The sequence below is a fragment of the Macaca fascicularis genome, chromosome X, assembly GCF_037993035.2.
Source record: "Macaca fascicularis isolate 582-1 chromosome X, T2T-MFA8v1.1".
Classification (NCBI taxonomy): domain Eukaryota; kingdom Metazoa; phylum Chordata; class Mammalia; order Primates; family Cercopithecidae; genus Macaca; species Macaca fascicularis.
The window spans coordinates 161218887-161235464 of NC_088395.1; the positions used below are offsets into that span (position 1 = coordinate 161218887).

The 16578-nt window shown below is 36.0% G+C and overlaps 1 protein-coding gene across 4 annotated transcripts in view; it reads left to right on the top strand.

Moving 5' to 3' along the window:
* BRCC3 (BRCA1/BRCA2-containing complex subunit 3) overlaps positions 1 to 16578 on the top strand; it is a 48241-nt gene that overhangs the window by 18020 nt on the left and 13643 nt on the right. The window lies entirely within an intron of this gene.

A 16578-nucleotide genomic window follows, 5' to 3' on the forward strand; every position in this document is an offset into this window, starting at 1 on the left:
AATCTAAATTAGCAAATCTTTTTTTTTTTTTGTTTGAGACAGAGTCTCACTCTGTCACCCAGGCTGAAGTGCAGTGGTGTGATCTCGGCTCAGTGTAACCTCCACCTCCCGGGTTCATGCAGTTCTCCTGCCTCAGCCTCCTGAGTAGCTGGGACTATAGGCATGTGCCACCATACGCGGCTAATTTTTGTATTTTTAAGAGAGATGGGGTTTCACCATGTTGGCCAGGATGGTCTCGAACTCCTGACCTCAGGTGATCCGCCCGCCTCGGCCTCCCAAATACTGGGATTACAGGTGTCAGCCACTGCACCTGGCCACTAGCAAATCTTAATTGAGTACCTACTATATGCCATGTTAATTCATTGTCTAATTGGGAGATAGAAGCAAATACTGTTACCTTTTTTCTTGTAATATTTATCAATTTATTATTATAGCATTGTTTGAAATGTCAAAGAATTGGGAAAAATCAGATGCTCATCAGTACAGAACTGATTAACTCAATTATAATACATTCATATAATGGAATAAAGTGCAGCCATTAAAAAAACAAAAACAAAAACGAGGAAGCTTGATAGTAGTACATAAATATCTCCAAGATATTTTGTTAAATGGAAAATGCAGGGTAGAAGAACAGTATGCTACGATTTGTGTAAAGATGTGGAAGAGAAATAGATAAATACCTAGTCAAGAAATATTAATTTAAAAAATTTAAAAATTTTCACCACACTATTACATGCATATGCGTAAAAATATTGAATGGTACAGAAGTGCTTATAATAAATAGTTTCACTCCTCAAATGGAACCACTTCTTTCTCCTAATTTTCCTTTTAGTTCTTCTGTTACTTTGATATCTCCAAATAATATACTTATGATGTTCTTTCTTGATTTACCAATTTTGGGTGTTTTCTATTCTTCTTTATTATTGTGTTATATTGCTCTCACAAATGAGGATTTAGCTCACTTACACTACCCCATCTCCATTCTCCTCAATGTAGTTATGTTACTATTTTTTGTTCTTCTGTTGGTTACTTTTCTAATCTTAAAGTTTGCTTATTTCTTCTATTAACAATTGACAGTAGACAATATTTTTTGGCTCCCTGCCGCCACTTGTAGTTTTACCCTAAGCATTTATATTTTCACAGTTGTAAGCATCTGTGTTCTGTGTTGTAACCATAATTGCATTTTCTGTGCTTTGTCTATGGTTGATTCTGAGAGTAGAAAATAAAGTGTTTATATTGTTATTATTATGTAAAGATTATTCCCTGTACAGCCAAGCAGTGTAGTGTACTATGATTCCACTTCCTTTCTTATATAGCTTTTTGTTTTTTACATGGGGTTTCGAGTGGCTTTTTCCCCTTATTTTTCTGCCTTTATCATCTCCCAGCGCTCTACATCCTCAGAAGTAATATTAAAATATTTGGAATCCTTGCTTTTCCTAGGATTGCTCCCTTGAAACCCACTATCCTCTTACCCTAATCTGGTATCTTCTCTAGGCTTACTGCACAGCTGACATCCTGGGACTTTCCTTCATTATTCTCCTGGATTGGATCCATTGTGGTCTGGATTTTGTGTTACCTTTCTTGGTTCACTGTGTCATTTTGCTGGAAAAGACTCTCTAGTAACTTCCTAAGTTTTTAAACATCCAGTGTTACTGATGATAAGCCTTTGTAGGGCATTTTTTTCCCCTCTCTCTCTGACAGCTTTTAGATATCTCTCTTTATTCTTGATGTGAAATTTTCTATGATTTTCTAACTATGATATAGTTAGAATGTGGATATTTTATTCAAACTGCTGTACACTTCAATCAGAAAGTACTTGTCTTTCAGCTCTGGGCAATTCTCTATTGTTTTTTGTTTGTTTGTTTGTTTGTGTGTTTTGTATCCCCAGATAAAACAATCCACAACCTACCTAGTTCCTGGAGAGAGGAAATCTTATTTGTAACTCAGTCCAATTCCATAATTTAAACAGTTTCTTCAAGTTTATATTGGTCTTTGGGGAATGACTTCTCATTCCTTCAGTTACTTCCGTTACTCCCCATGTTCACTCTAAGATGGCATCAGAAGTATTGGGAAGATGACTTAAATAAACCTACACTGTAAGGAAAGGAGGCTTTCTGGTCTCATGCTGGTTATGGTGGTCCTTGTTCTCATGGTCAGTGTTCTCCTTAATTTATCCAATATAATCCTGTCTCATGGACTTGAATTCCTAGCAGAAGGAGATGTATCACCAGCTTCCTCTCTCACAGCTCTCTCCTTCCTTTTCCCACTAAGTTAATAGGACAGAGATATCATAACCTTTTCTCTATTCTTTGATAATTCCTCCCTATTGTTTTCCCTTTTTCTTTCTAGAACTCTCCTATCAGTCACAATTTAAAGGTCCTAAATTGACCTAATGACTCTTTTTACCCAAATTTTCTGTGTCTTTTATTTTGTTCTAGTTTCGGATTTTTAAAATTTTATCTTCCAACTGTTTTTTTTGGCAATTTTATATTTTTAATTTTCAAGAATTTTTTCTACATTTGGTGGTTATTCCCATTTGACAGCATCCCTTTTTATTTTATCGATATGATATTGAAATGTTAGATTGTCTTCTGTTTTTTACAGTTACCTGCTTCCTCTGATAATTTTTTTTTGGCTTAGTTTTTAAAATCTTTCTTGTCTATCCCTTTTTAAGAATAAAGCAACAAACAGTGAAGTGGTAGCTCATTATTTGTGGCCTTGGCTTGTCAACATGAGGCTTCACTTTAGGGTGAATAGGTTGGGAGCCAGCTGTTTTGTTCAGGTATCACTCAGTGCTAGACCTGAGATATCTTACTCTGGGACACGAGTCTTAGCAATTGCTGTCATACTTCCTCCCAGACAGTTTATCATTATTATTGTTATTATTAACTATTAAGTAGAAGAATTCTTGATGCTGCTGTTACTGCAAATGATAATGGTTATTATTATTATTATTTTGATGTAAGAATGAAAGCTTGGTTATTAAACATTTGGTGTATACACAGGCCAAATCATGGAGGAAAACAAGAGAGGAGTAGCTAGAGTCTCATGTTTCTGATAGGAGGAACAAAAGCGGTCCAAGAAATCACATAAAGGGAGGAACATGATAAAGCAACTTCATAAAGTTGTTTATAAATTTCTGGGCTAATACTTGAGCAATGTATGCATGGATCTGATCCTAATTAGCATAATTTAGAACAGAATTAACCAATAGACCACCGCATATATCCTATACTGACCACTAGGTGGTGCACATGCAGGTATGAACCGAAGACCACTACAAAGGCTCTGAAAAATTAGAACCACTGCCTACAGAAGGCTGTGGAAAATTGAACTTGACTCTAACTAGGTGGATTGTGTGCTGAAACAAAAGTAACAACATTCTCCATAGAATATAAACAAGATCCAGTGTGTCAACATAATATTCCAAATACTGGGAATCCAATTCAGAATTACTTGGTATGTGAAGAACTGAGAAAATTTCAACTTGCATAGAAAAGGACATTAACAGATGCCAACAATGAGCTGACACCCATGTAGGAATTGTGTAATAAAGACTTTAAAGCAAACACAGGTTGAGTATCCTTTATATGAAATACTTTCAGATTTTAGATTTTTTAAGATTTTAGAATATTTGCATTATATTTACTGGTTCAGCATCCCTAATCTGAAATATGAATTCCACAGTGCTCCAATGATCATTTTCTTTGAGTGTAATGTTGATTCTTACAGAATGAGAATATTTTTGTATAGCTGTACAGTGTGTTTTAAGCTAAGTGTTATCAGAGTCAAAATATTAAAAAGTTTATAAAGTAAAAAAGTTACAGTAAGCTAAGGTTAATTATTGAAGAAAGAAAAAATTTTGTTTTTATTTTTATGTATTTATTTTTTGAGATGGAGTTTTGCTCTTATCACCCAGACTGGAGTGCAACAGCAGGATCTTGGCTCACTTCAACCTCCGCCTCCTGGGTTCAAGCAATTCTCCTGCCTCAGCCTCCCAAGTAGCTGGGATTACAGGTGTGTGCCACCACGCCTGGCTAATTTTTGTATTTTTAGTAGAGATGGAGTTTCACCATGTTGACCAGGCTGGTCTTGAACTCCTGACCTAAGGGGATCCACCCGCCTCGGCCTCCCAAAGCACTGGGATTATAGGCATGAGCCATGGTGCCCAGCCAAGAAAGAAACAATTTTAAATATACTGTAGCCTAAGTGTTCAGTGTTGTAAAGTCTCCATTAGTGTACAGTAATATCTTAGGCCTTAACATTCCCTCACCACTCACTCAATTACTCACCCAGAGCAACTTCTGGTCCTGCAAACTCCATTCATGGTAAGTGCCCTATACAGGTGTACTTTTTTTTTTGGTTTTTTATTCTGTATTTCTACTGTACCTTTTCTGTGTTTAGATACACAAATACTTGTCATGCATCATTAGGCAATTTCATTGTCATGCAAACATCATAGAGTGTACTTATACCAAACTAGATGGTACAGCCTATTGCATGCCCAGGCTATATGGTATAGCCTATTGCTCCTATGCTATAAACCTACAGAGCATGTTACCATATGGAATACTATAGGCAGCTATAACACAATGGGCTGGTGGGAAGGAAGAATGTCAAGTAACTGTTTAATGGGTACAGGGTTTTATTTTGGAGTGATGAAAATGTTTTTGAACCAGATAGAGGTGGTAGTTGTACAATATTGTGAAGGTACTAAATGCCGCTGAATTGTTCACTTTAAAATGGTTAATTTTATGTTATGTGAATTTCACCTAAATTTTAAAAAAGATGTAAAAGGATTTGAATGGATGCTTTTTCAAGGAAGATATACAAATGGTCAATAAACATGTGAAAAATTGCCCCAAATCATTAGTCTTTAGGGAAATGCAAATAAAAACCACAATGAGACACTACTTCCCACCCACTACTACCCAATGTTGTCTACAGATCCAATGCAATCCCTATCAAAATTCCAATAACATTTTTCACAGAAATAGAAATAAAATCATAAAATTCATATGAAACTACAAAAGTTCCTGAATAGCCGAAGCAATCTTGAGAAAGAAGAACAAAGTTGGAGAAATCACACTATGTGATTTCACAGTATATTATAAAGCTATAATAATCAATGCAATATGGTACTGGCATAAAAATAGACACATAGACTAATAGGACAATAGAGAGCCCAGAAATAAACCCATGCTTATGCAGTCAAGTAACCTTCAACAAAGATGTCAGGAATATTCAACAGGAAAAGGATAGTCTCTTCAATAAATAGTGTTGGGGAAACAAGATACCCACATGCGAAAGAATGAAAGTGGATCCTTATCACACATATATATAAAAATCAACTTAAAATGAATTAAAGACTTAAACATAAGACCTGAAAGTGTAAAACTACTAGTGGAAAGCAGAGGAAACACTCCTTGACATTGGTCTTGGCAAAGATTTTATGAATATGACTCCAAAAGCACAGGCAACAAAGGAAAAAATAAACGGGTGGGACTACATCAAACTAAAATGTCTACACAGCAAAAGAAACTGAACAAAATGAGAAGGCCACCTACAGAATGGGAGAAAAATATTTGCAACCCATATATCTGATAAGGGGGCTGACATCCAAAATAATACGAAGAACTCATATAGCTCAATAGCAAAAAACCCAAATAATATGATTTATAAATGGGCAAAGATCCTGAATAGACATTTTTCCAAAGAAGACATATAAATGGCCAGTAAGTACATGTAAAGTTACTCAACATCACTAATCCGAGAAATGCAAATAAAAGCCATGATGAGTTAGGATGGCTATTATCAAAAAGTAAAAGAAAACAGTATAGAGATTCCTCAAAAAACAAAAAATAGAACTCTCATGTGATTCAGCAGTCCTATTTCCAGGAGCATATCCAATAAAATTGAAATCCGTATCTCAAAAAGGTGTTTTAAAAAACAGAAAATAACAAGTGTTGGCAAAGACACGGAGAAATTGGAACCCTTGTACACCGTTGGTAGAAATGTAAAATGGTACAGCCACTGTGGAAAATGGTATGGTAGTTTCTCAAATCAAGAATATTATTACCACGTGATTCAGCAGTTCTACTTTTTGGTATATACCCAAATGAATTGAAAGCAGGGTCTCTCCATCCTGGCTAACACGGTGAAACCCTGTCACTACTAAAAATACAAAACATTAGCCTGGCGTGGTGGTGGCACCTGTAGTCCCAGCTACTCGGGAGGCTGAGGCAGGAGAATGACGGGAACCCGGGAGGCAGAGCTTGCAGTGAGCCGAGATCGCTCCAGTGCGAAACTCCATCTCAAAAACAAAAAAAAAAAAAGGAAGCAGGGTCTTTAAGAGCTAGTTGTGCACCCATGCTCACAGCAGCATTATTTACACTCAGTTTCTTAGCCTTTAAGAAAAATTCTGCATTTCTCTTTATTAATTTGTTCTATTTTCTTTGCATTTTATTGTTGTATTGTTCTCAATTCTTGAGATGAAAACCAGGTTTATTTTCTATCTTCCTGGTTTTCTAATAAATACATTTGAGGTCAGAAATTTTCCTCTTCACTTTGGGCCCACAGGTTTTGATGTATATATAGTACAGTAGTTCCGATGTTTTTTGTTTGTTTACTTGTAAATAATTTGTACTTTCCATTTTTATTTTCTCTTCAACCCTAGGATTATTTAGAAGTGCATTTAAAAATTTAAAATTTTGAAATTTCCAGTTGTTTAGATTTGAGGGAGGGACTAGTATGTTAATTTTTTTTTTTTTTTTTTTGAGACGGAGTCTTGCTCTGTGGCCCAGGCTGGAGTGCAGTGGCGCGATCTCAGCTCCCTGCAAGCTCCGCCTCCCGGGTTCCTGCCATTCTCCCGCCTCAGCCTCCCGAGTCGCTGGGACTACAGGCGCCGCCACCACGCCCGGATGATTTTTTGTATTTTTAGTAGAGACGGGGTTTCACCATGTTAACCAGGAGGGTCTCGATCTCCTGACCTCGTGATCCGCCCGTCTCGGCCTCCCAAAGTGCTGGGATTACAGGTGTGAGCCACTGCGCCAGGCCTAGTATGTTAATTTTTAACACTACGTTATGCTAACTGATTGTGGCCTGTGTGATATCAGCCTTATGGATTTTTAAAATATTTCCTCTGTTACCTAGAACAGGGGTCCACAAACTATAACTTGTAGGCCAGGTTGGCCTGGGGCCTATATTTGTAAATCAAGTTTTATTGGAATATAGCCACATCCCTTTATTTACATATTGTCTATGACCCCTTTCCAGCTATGATTGTAGAGGTGAGTGTTGTAATAGAGACCCTGTGGCCCACACAGCTTAAAATATGTCTTTACTTCAAGAGTTTGCTGATCCCTGACTTAAAACATAGTCAGTTTTCACAGCTTTTTCATTTCGGTTGAAAATATGTATATTTTCTCTTGGATATAAGTTCCTTATATCCCTGTTAGAATAAGCTTAAGCTGTGTTATACCAATCCTTATATCCTTCATTGTGGTTTTGATTATCGATATCTGAGAGAGATGTGTTAGCCAGGATGGTCTCCATGACGAGGGATCCTCCCTTGTCAGCTTCCCAAGTAGCTGGGACTACAGGCATGTGCCACCAGGCTTGGCTTTTTTTTAATACAGAGGTGGGGTTTCGCCATGTTGCCCAGGCTGGTCTCAAACTCCTGGGCTCAAGCGATCTGCCCATCTCAGCCTCCCAAACTACTGGGACTACAGGTATGCACCAGTGCACCCAGCCTGTATGAGGTATTATAAATAATCTAGAGATGACAAGTAATCTAGAGAGAATTTAAAGTATATAGGAGGATGAGGTTATATGCAAATACTGCACCCTTTTATATCAGGGACATGAACATCTAAATTATGTATTACTAAGATGTTTGTCACATGGCAGTGTGACAGTTTTCTCTTCTGCCAATTTCATTCCACACAAGATACAGTCATTTTTTTTAATACAGAGGTGGGGTTTCGCCATGTTGCCCAGGCTGGTCTCAAACTCCTGGGCTCAAGCGATCTGCCCATCTCAGCCTCCCAAACTACTGGGACTACAGGTATGCACCAGTGCACCCAGCCTGTATGAGGATCCCTCATACAGGGATCAGCAAACTCTTGAAGTAAAGACATATTTTAAGCTGTGTGGGCCACAGGGTCTCTATTACAACACTCACCTCTACAATCATAGCTGGAAAGGGGTCATAGACAATATGTAAATAAAGGGATGTGGCTATATTCCAATAAAACTTGATTTACAAATATAGGCCCCAGGCCAACCTGGCCTACAAGTTATAGTTTGTGGAACCAGTCCCCAACAGATACAAAGGGATGACTGTATCTTGTGTGGAGTTCATTGTGTTCATTTATTTATTTATATTAATGTAAACACCTGAATCCTTATTTTATTCAATGGGATTTAATCCATTACTGTCATTAGTTATTTTGAGGCACCCAATGTTTCAGAATTGGCTAGTGGAAGCTTTTCCTGTGTTATTTTGACCTACTCCAATCTTTCTTTGATTTTCTAGCACAAGTAGATGTTCTAGGTTTGTCTCATTCTTTCCTCTATCCAGCCTGGATTCATTATTTCTCCAAGGAGCCTTGGTTCTTTGTAATTCTTTTCTTCCATCACGCCTTATCACTTCTCTAACCATGGAAAACCCTGATCTACTATTACTACAGATTGGTCTTCATTTTCTAGAATTTTTTGTATATGGAATCATAGAGTATGTACTTTTTTGTCTGTCTCTTTTCATATATCATAATTATTCTGAGATTCAGCCATGTCGTAGCATGTATCAGTAGTTTGTCCCTTTTATTACAGAATAATATTAAATTGTGTAAATATTACCACAATATGTTTATCCATTCACCTGTTGATGGATATTTGAGTTATTTATAGTTTTTCTCTATTACAAATAAAGCTGCTTAGAACATTTGTATATAGGTCTTGGTGTGGATATATGCCTTTTCTTTCCTTGGGGAAATACCTAGATTCACACTGGCTGAACATATGGTAGATGTGTGTTTGATTTCTTTTAAGAAACTGATAGGCTGTTTCCCAAAACTGCCTGCAAGGATTTTAATTGGGATTTTGTTGAATCTATAGATTCATTTTGGGGAGAACTAACATCTTAATAATATTGAGTCTTCCAAAGTATGGACATGGTATATCTCTCCATTTATTTAGGTCTATAATTATCTCAGTAATGGCTTGTGGTTTTCAATATACAGGTCTTCCATATCTTTTGTCATATTTATCCCTATACATTTCATGTATTTATATTATTGTAAATGTGATTGTATTTCAATTTCCTATTCATTGCTACTATATAAAAATATAATTCATTTTTGTATATTGAGTTTATATCCTACAACCTTGCTAAATTCAATTAATTTTAATAGCTTTTTTGAAGGGTCCATTGGATTATCTACAGGCGATTATGTCATCTGTGAATAAAGGTAGTTTCACTTCTTTCTTTCCAATGTGGATGCCTTCTGTTTATTTATTTATTTATTTATTTATTTTTGCCTTATTGCATTGTTAGAACCTCTAATAAACTGTTGAATACAGCTGGTAAGAGCGGTCATGGTAACTTTGTTCCTAATCTTTGGAGAAATCATTTACTCTCTTACCATTAAGTATGATGTTACCTGAAGATTTTTTATAGATTCCCTTAATCAGTTTGAGGAAGTTTCTTCAATTCCTAGATTGATAAGAAAATGTTTTCAACAAAAATAGATGTTGTATTTTGTCAAATGTTTATCTCTTTTATAGACTAATTAGCTATAGTCTTTTGTTATTTCGGTGATTGCCTTAGGGTTTTTCACAGGGTCTGTCAACATTGGCACTATTGACATTTTGGGTCACATAGTTTTGTGTGTGTGTGTGTGTGTGTGTGTGTGTGTGTGTGTGTGTGGTGGGGGGTGGTGGCATTCTGTGCATTGTCGAATGTTTAGCAGCATCTCCGACCTCCACCTGCTAAATGCCAATAGCACCTCTTCAGTTGTCATAATCAGAAACATCTGCAGACACAGCCAAATGTTTTCTGCAGGGAAAAATTACCCCTGGTTGAAAACCACTAGTTTATAGTATACATGTTTTACGTATCACAGTCTGTCTTTGAGTGACATTTTATTAGTTCATATGTAGTATAAGAATCTTGCAACATCATACTTTCATTTCTCCCCTCCTGGCCTTTGTGCTATTGTGGTCATACATTTTACTTGTATGTATAAGTTTTACTTTAAACAGTTTATTATCTTTTTAGGAAATTTAAGTAAGAAAAGTCTTTGTATTTAACCATATGGTTAGCCATTTCTAGTGCTGTTAGTTTCTTTGTTTACATCTGGCATCATTTTTTCTCTTCTTGAAAGACATCCTTTAATGTGTCTTGTAGTGTAGGTAGCTCTGCTGGTGCTATATTCTTTTGACTTTGGTATGTCTGAAAAAAGTCTTTGCCTTCATTTTTTGAAAGATATTTTCAATGGATAAAGAACTCTAGGTTGCCTTTTTTACATTTAGAACTATAAAGATATTTCTCCACCGTTCAACAAGAAAGTGGCTGACATTTTTACCTTTGCCCACTCTACTTAATGTATCCCTTTTTAAGACTTCTTTTAAGATTTTGTTTTTATCATTGGCTTTAAACCATTTGAGTATCAGTGTATCATAGTGTAATTGTTTCCATGTGCCCTATGCTTGGGTTTCATTGGGCTGCTTGGATCTGTGGATTTATGTATTTTTTTCATCAAATTTAGAAAAACTTCAGCCATTATTTCCACTAGTTTTTTATGTCCCACTTTCTCCTCTCCTTTAGGTATTTCAACTAACCATATTTTTGGCCACTTAACGTTACCTCACAGTTCACCGACGCTCTATTCATTGTTTTTCAGTCTTTTTTTTCTATCTGTGATTTGTTCTGTATAGTTTCTATTACTGTCTTCTAGTTTACTCATCTTTCTTTCTGCAATGTTGAGTTTACCATTAATCCTGTCCACTGTACATTTTAATTTTTATTTATTATTTTTTTTTAGAGACAAGGTCTCGCTCTGTCACCTAGGCTGGAGTGCAGTGGCATGATCTCAGCTCACTGCAGCCATCAACTTCTGGGCTCAAGTGATCCTCTTGCCTCAGCCTCCCAAGTAGCTGGAACTATGGGCATGTGCCAGTACTCTACTGTACTTTATATCTGAGGCATTGTAATATTCATGTCTAAAAGTCTCATTTGGATCTTTAAAATTTTTTCTTTTCTATACTTAACATGTTTAATCTTCTAGCTTCTTGAACATACAAAATAGTTATAATATTCATTTTAATGTTTTGTCCTCCAATTTTGTCACTAAATCAGCATCATTCTGGGCCAATTCCAATTGATTTCCTCTCCTTATAGGTTGGACTCTTCTGCTGCTTTTCATGCCTGATAATTTTTGATTGGATACAGACATTGTGAATTTTACCTTATTGGGTACTAGATATATTTGTATTCATAAAAATATTCTTGAGTTTTGTTTCAAGATACTGTTAAAGTTATTAGGAAACAGTCCTATCCCTTTGGATCTTGCTTTTAAGCTTTGTTAGGCAGAAACAAAGCAGTGTTTAATATAAGGTTCATTTTTTCCCCACTACTGAGGCAAGACCCTTTTTAATACTCTGATGCCTCTAATATTATGAGATTTTCCTTTCGGACTGTTGGAAATAGATGCTATTCCTGGCCCTGTGTATACTTTGGAGTTCGCTCCCTTTAATCCCTTTAGGTTGTTGTTTCTCTGACTGGGTAGTTTGCTCACACACATGTCCAGACCAGTCATCAACTGAACACTTGAAGAGGACCCTCCAAAGATCTCTAGAGTTCTCTTCCTGTGCCAGCTCTTTCCTCCACAGTACTTTACCTTGCAAACACAAGCTGTCTTGGCCTTCCCAGAGTCTCAGCTATATTTTCTCAACTTGGCATCTGTCAAGCTCTACCTGGGGATTCTCCCTGAGCTTCGGCTTGGAAACTTTCTCCAGCTTACCTCTGAGTTCAACCTGATAACTCCAGTTCTATTTCCATACTTTAAGGTTCATTCCAGCATTCTCCTTTTCCATGTTTGCAACTTTTTCCTTCAAAAGAGAGATGCCTTGCTTCTGCTAGCCACAATTTGTTTGTTACTCATCCCTAGAATATACAGAAAGTAGTTTCAGAATTGCTAATCTGTATCACTGTGAAAGACAAACCTGCTAACTAGAGATCAAAATTTGTTTACAGTTCTTTTTATTAAGCTTTATTGAGGTATAATTAACATGCAGAATTGTACATATTTAATGTACACATTTTGATGAGTTTGGACATATGCCTAAGAGTATATACTCAAAATACTTAGTTGGATTCAGTCTATTTCCCCCCCTGACCACTTCAGTGAGGTTATATGATTTATTTGAAAGACAGGTTTTTCTTGTTTGCTTGTTTTCCATTTTAGGATTTTCTTTTAACCCATACTATTTTCCCTTTTAGAGTATATGAAACATCAACATTGTTCAAAAAGTCAAAAGTCAGAACTATATAGAGTTAATTTTGTATAGACTAAGATATGAATCTAATTTTATCTCTTTCTAAATGGCAGTCCACCTGTTCCAAAACTATTGTTTAAGAAGTTTATGTTAGGTGGGCACAGTGGCTCATGTCTGTAATCCCAGCACTTTGGGAGGCCAAGGCACGCGGATCACTTGAGGTCAGGAGTTTGAGAGCAGCCTAGCCAACATGGTGAAACCGCATCTCTACTAAAAATACAAAAATTAGCCAGGCATGGTTTACCTGTAATCCCAGCTACTTGGGAGGCTGAGGCAGTAGAATTGCTTGAACCTGGGAGGTGTAGGTTGCAGTGAGCCGAGATCGTGCCACTGCCCTTCAGCCTGGGCGACAGAGCGAGGAAAAATAATAATAATAATAAAAAAAAGCTTATCTTCATGTCAGCAATTTTACATGGCACCTTTTACCATATAGGAAAGCTCCCTATTCACTTGGATCTGTTTCTTAACTTTCTATTCTGTCTGTCCGTTTAGTTACCATCGCATTAATTATAGTGGCTTTATTGTATGTTTTATTATCCGTAAGGCTAGTCTCCATTGTAGCTTTTCTTTTCTCAGTGTTTCAGTGTTTCCCTGACTATTCTTTTTTTTATTTTTATTTTTTATTTTTTATTTTTATTTATTTTTTTGAGACAGCGTCTCGTCCAGTCGTCCAGGCTGGAGTGCAGTGGTGCGATCTTGGCTCACAGCAGCCCCTGCCTCCCGGGATCAAGCTATTCTGTCTCAGACTCCTGAGTTGCTGGGATTACAGGCACGCGCCATCATGCCTGGCTAATTTTTGTATTTTTAGTGGAGACAGGGTTTCACCATGTTGCCCAAGCTGGTCTTGAACTCCCAAGCTGGTCTCAAACTCCCAACCTTGGGTGATCTGCCCATCTTGGCCTCCCAAAGTGCTAGGATTACAGGCGTGAGCCCAGGCTTGAGCCACCACGCCCGTCTAAGACCCTGACTATTCTTACATGTTTGGTTTTTCATGTGAACCTTACTATCAACTTGTCTAGCTCCAAATAAAATCTTTTTGATATTTCCATTGAGATTGTGTTAAATTTATAAATTAATTGTGATGTTGCATCATCCTATCCAAGAGCACTGGCTGTCTTTCTATTTGCTGTAGTCTACTTTTGTGTCTTTCAGGAGTGTTGTTTTTCTCATATAGGTTTTGCATATGTCTTACTGAAATTTATTCTTAAGCATTTATCTTCTTTTTTGCTTTGTGAATGTTTTTTTTTTTCTATTACATCCTCTGTTTTTTGCTTGTATATTTGAAGGCTATTATTTCTGTATGTAAATTTTTATCTTCCTGAATTCTTTTGTTCTTTGAGTTAATTATACCTTTATTTCCCTAGAGCTTTCCAGATAAGTATCACACCCCATCTACAAATAGTTTTACTTATTTCCCAATTCCTAAACCTCTAATTGATTCCTTAAATATAACTGCATTGCCTAATATTTCTTTAGAACATTAAATAGTAGTGGAAATAGTAGATAATCTTGTTTTGTTTCTGATCCTTATGGAAATTCCTGTAGCATTTCTTCATTAAGAAAGATTCTGTATTCAGGAATAAAGTATATATCCTTTTCATATTAAGAAAGTATACATAAATTCCTACTTTTGCCCTTGTATTCTGTTTTCATCAGGAATAGGTATTAGATTTTGTCAAGTTTTTCAGTATCTACAGAGGCAATTATGGTTTTCCTTAGTCCTATTAATATGGTATGTTATATTTATAGATTTCCTACTATTTAACCAACTTTGTGTTCCTCAAAAAGACAGGATTATGTTTGCTAATATTTTGTTTAGTACTTTTTCATCAAAAATCATAAGTGCTATCAGAAATATTAATTTTTTGTACTGTCTTTATCAGGTTTAGGTATGTATATTACACTTGCTTCAGAGGAATTGTTTGGAGTTTTCTTTCATTGTGTAGGCTATGACAGAAATGTATGTAGCAGTGAGACCATCAGTTCTTTGACAATTCCTCTATGAAATCAACTAGGCCTTTCTCTGTGGGATAGTTCCTTGATAAATTTCTCTTTCTCCTCTGAGAATTCATCTGTTTATGCTTTCTTTCTGTAATGGGGTCAATTTTGGTACAGTTTCCTAAGAAATTATTCATTTTGTATGGTTTGCAAATTTATTTACACAGAGATCTCTCTGCCGGATAGTCTGTCATATTTTAAATGTCTTGTATTTCAGTAGTTATCTCCCCCTTGTCATTTCATATTTTGTATATTTGTACTATTTCTTTTTTCCCTTGGTTATGTTAGCCAGTGGTGTGTCAATTTTGTTATTTTTCCCTGAAACACTGATTTTTATTTAGTTATTTGTTTTCTATTCCCAACCTTACTACTTTTGCTTTTATGTTCATTATTTCCTTCCTTATGTTTCATTTTGGTCATTTTGTTGTGCTTTATCTTAGCATTTGGAGTTTGGAATTTAATGAGTATATTTTTTTATCTTTCATTATTATTGATATAAATGCTTAAGGCTATGAATTTTCCACTGATCTTTGCTTTAAATATATCCCATAGATGCTAAGTAGTATTTTCATTTTTATTATTTTTTAAAAAGTTATTTAATTTTAGCACTCACCCATTTTGCTTCCTTTCAATTTGGTATCATGGTGTAGCTATTCTAAAATGATCCTGCTCCCTAATGCCCTCAGAATAAAGCCCTCAACCTGCAGCCCTTCATGGTTTGCTTATTTCTCCAGCCATGTTCTCTCTCTGTCATATGCTCACTCTACCTACAGTTTCCTTTTTCCTTATACCACCTGGCCAATGTCTAGTCATTTTTGAAGATGAAGATCAAATTTAGGAATCCTTCTCTGATAATTCTCAACTCCCGATACCATCCCAGTTAAGCATTCCTCCTGGAAACTTAATAAAATCATATACTTCCTTTTTGTAATACATATTATATTTTAATATTTTGTTCTTCTACTAACATTGTAAGATCCTTGAAAGAAGGTATGGCTCTTTATTACTTTTCCTGTGGTGTTCAGTAAATATTTGTTTAGTGTCCCTTCAGCTGTAGATTTCAAAACTAGTATTTTAATACATACATTCTGACCTGTGAGCTCTAGCATACTCTAGAACTTCTTTGTCATAAACTTTGGTTGGTTGGTTGGTGTTAGCTTTTCAATTGAAGTGTAACACACAGAAAAGTACACAAATTACAAGTGTCCAGCTCAATCAATTTATTGCTGCCCTGCCACTTTGCCTTAAACCGATTGTCCATATATATATGGTTATGTTTCTGAACTCTAGGCAATTCTGTTTTGTCTATGTGTCTATCCTTGTGTCAGTAACACACTTTATTAATTGCTGTAGCTTTATAATAAGTCTTGATGATATGTGGTAATGTTTGTTCTCCCCTTTGTTGTTATTCTTCAAGACCATCTTGGCTATTCTTGGCCCTTTGTAAACCCATATAAATTTTAAAATCGGCTTGTTGATTTCCACAAGAAAACTTGCTGAAACATGTCAGCTGAGATTTGATTGGAATAGAATTGAATCTGTTCATCCATTTGATGTATTCCTCCATTTATTTAGATTTTAATTTCTCTATCTTTTGTATTTTTCTGTGAAACATCTGAAAAGATAGTGCACATTTTTCATTTAAATTATTCTTGGGAATTTGGTGTTTTATGTTATTGTAATTAGTATCTTTTCATAATTTTGCAGTTGGTCCTGGTTATTTAGATAGCAAATTGATATATGTATATTGGCTTTATATCCAGCAGCCTTATGGATATAAATGTACTTATTAATTCTAATGATTTATCTGCAGATTTTATTTCCTTGGGATTTTCTGTGTAAACAGTCATGTCTTACATAAACAAGGGCAATTTAATTTCACCCTTTCCAATCTTTACACATTTTTTTTTTTTTTTTTTTTTTTTTGAGACGGAGTCTCACGCTGTTGCCCAGGCTGGAGTGCAGTGGCGCGATCTCGGCTCACTGCAAGCTCCGCCTCTCGGGTTCCCGCCATTCTCCTGC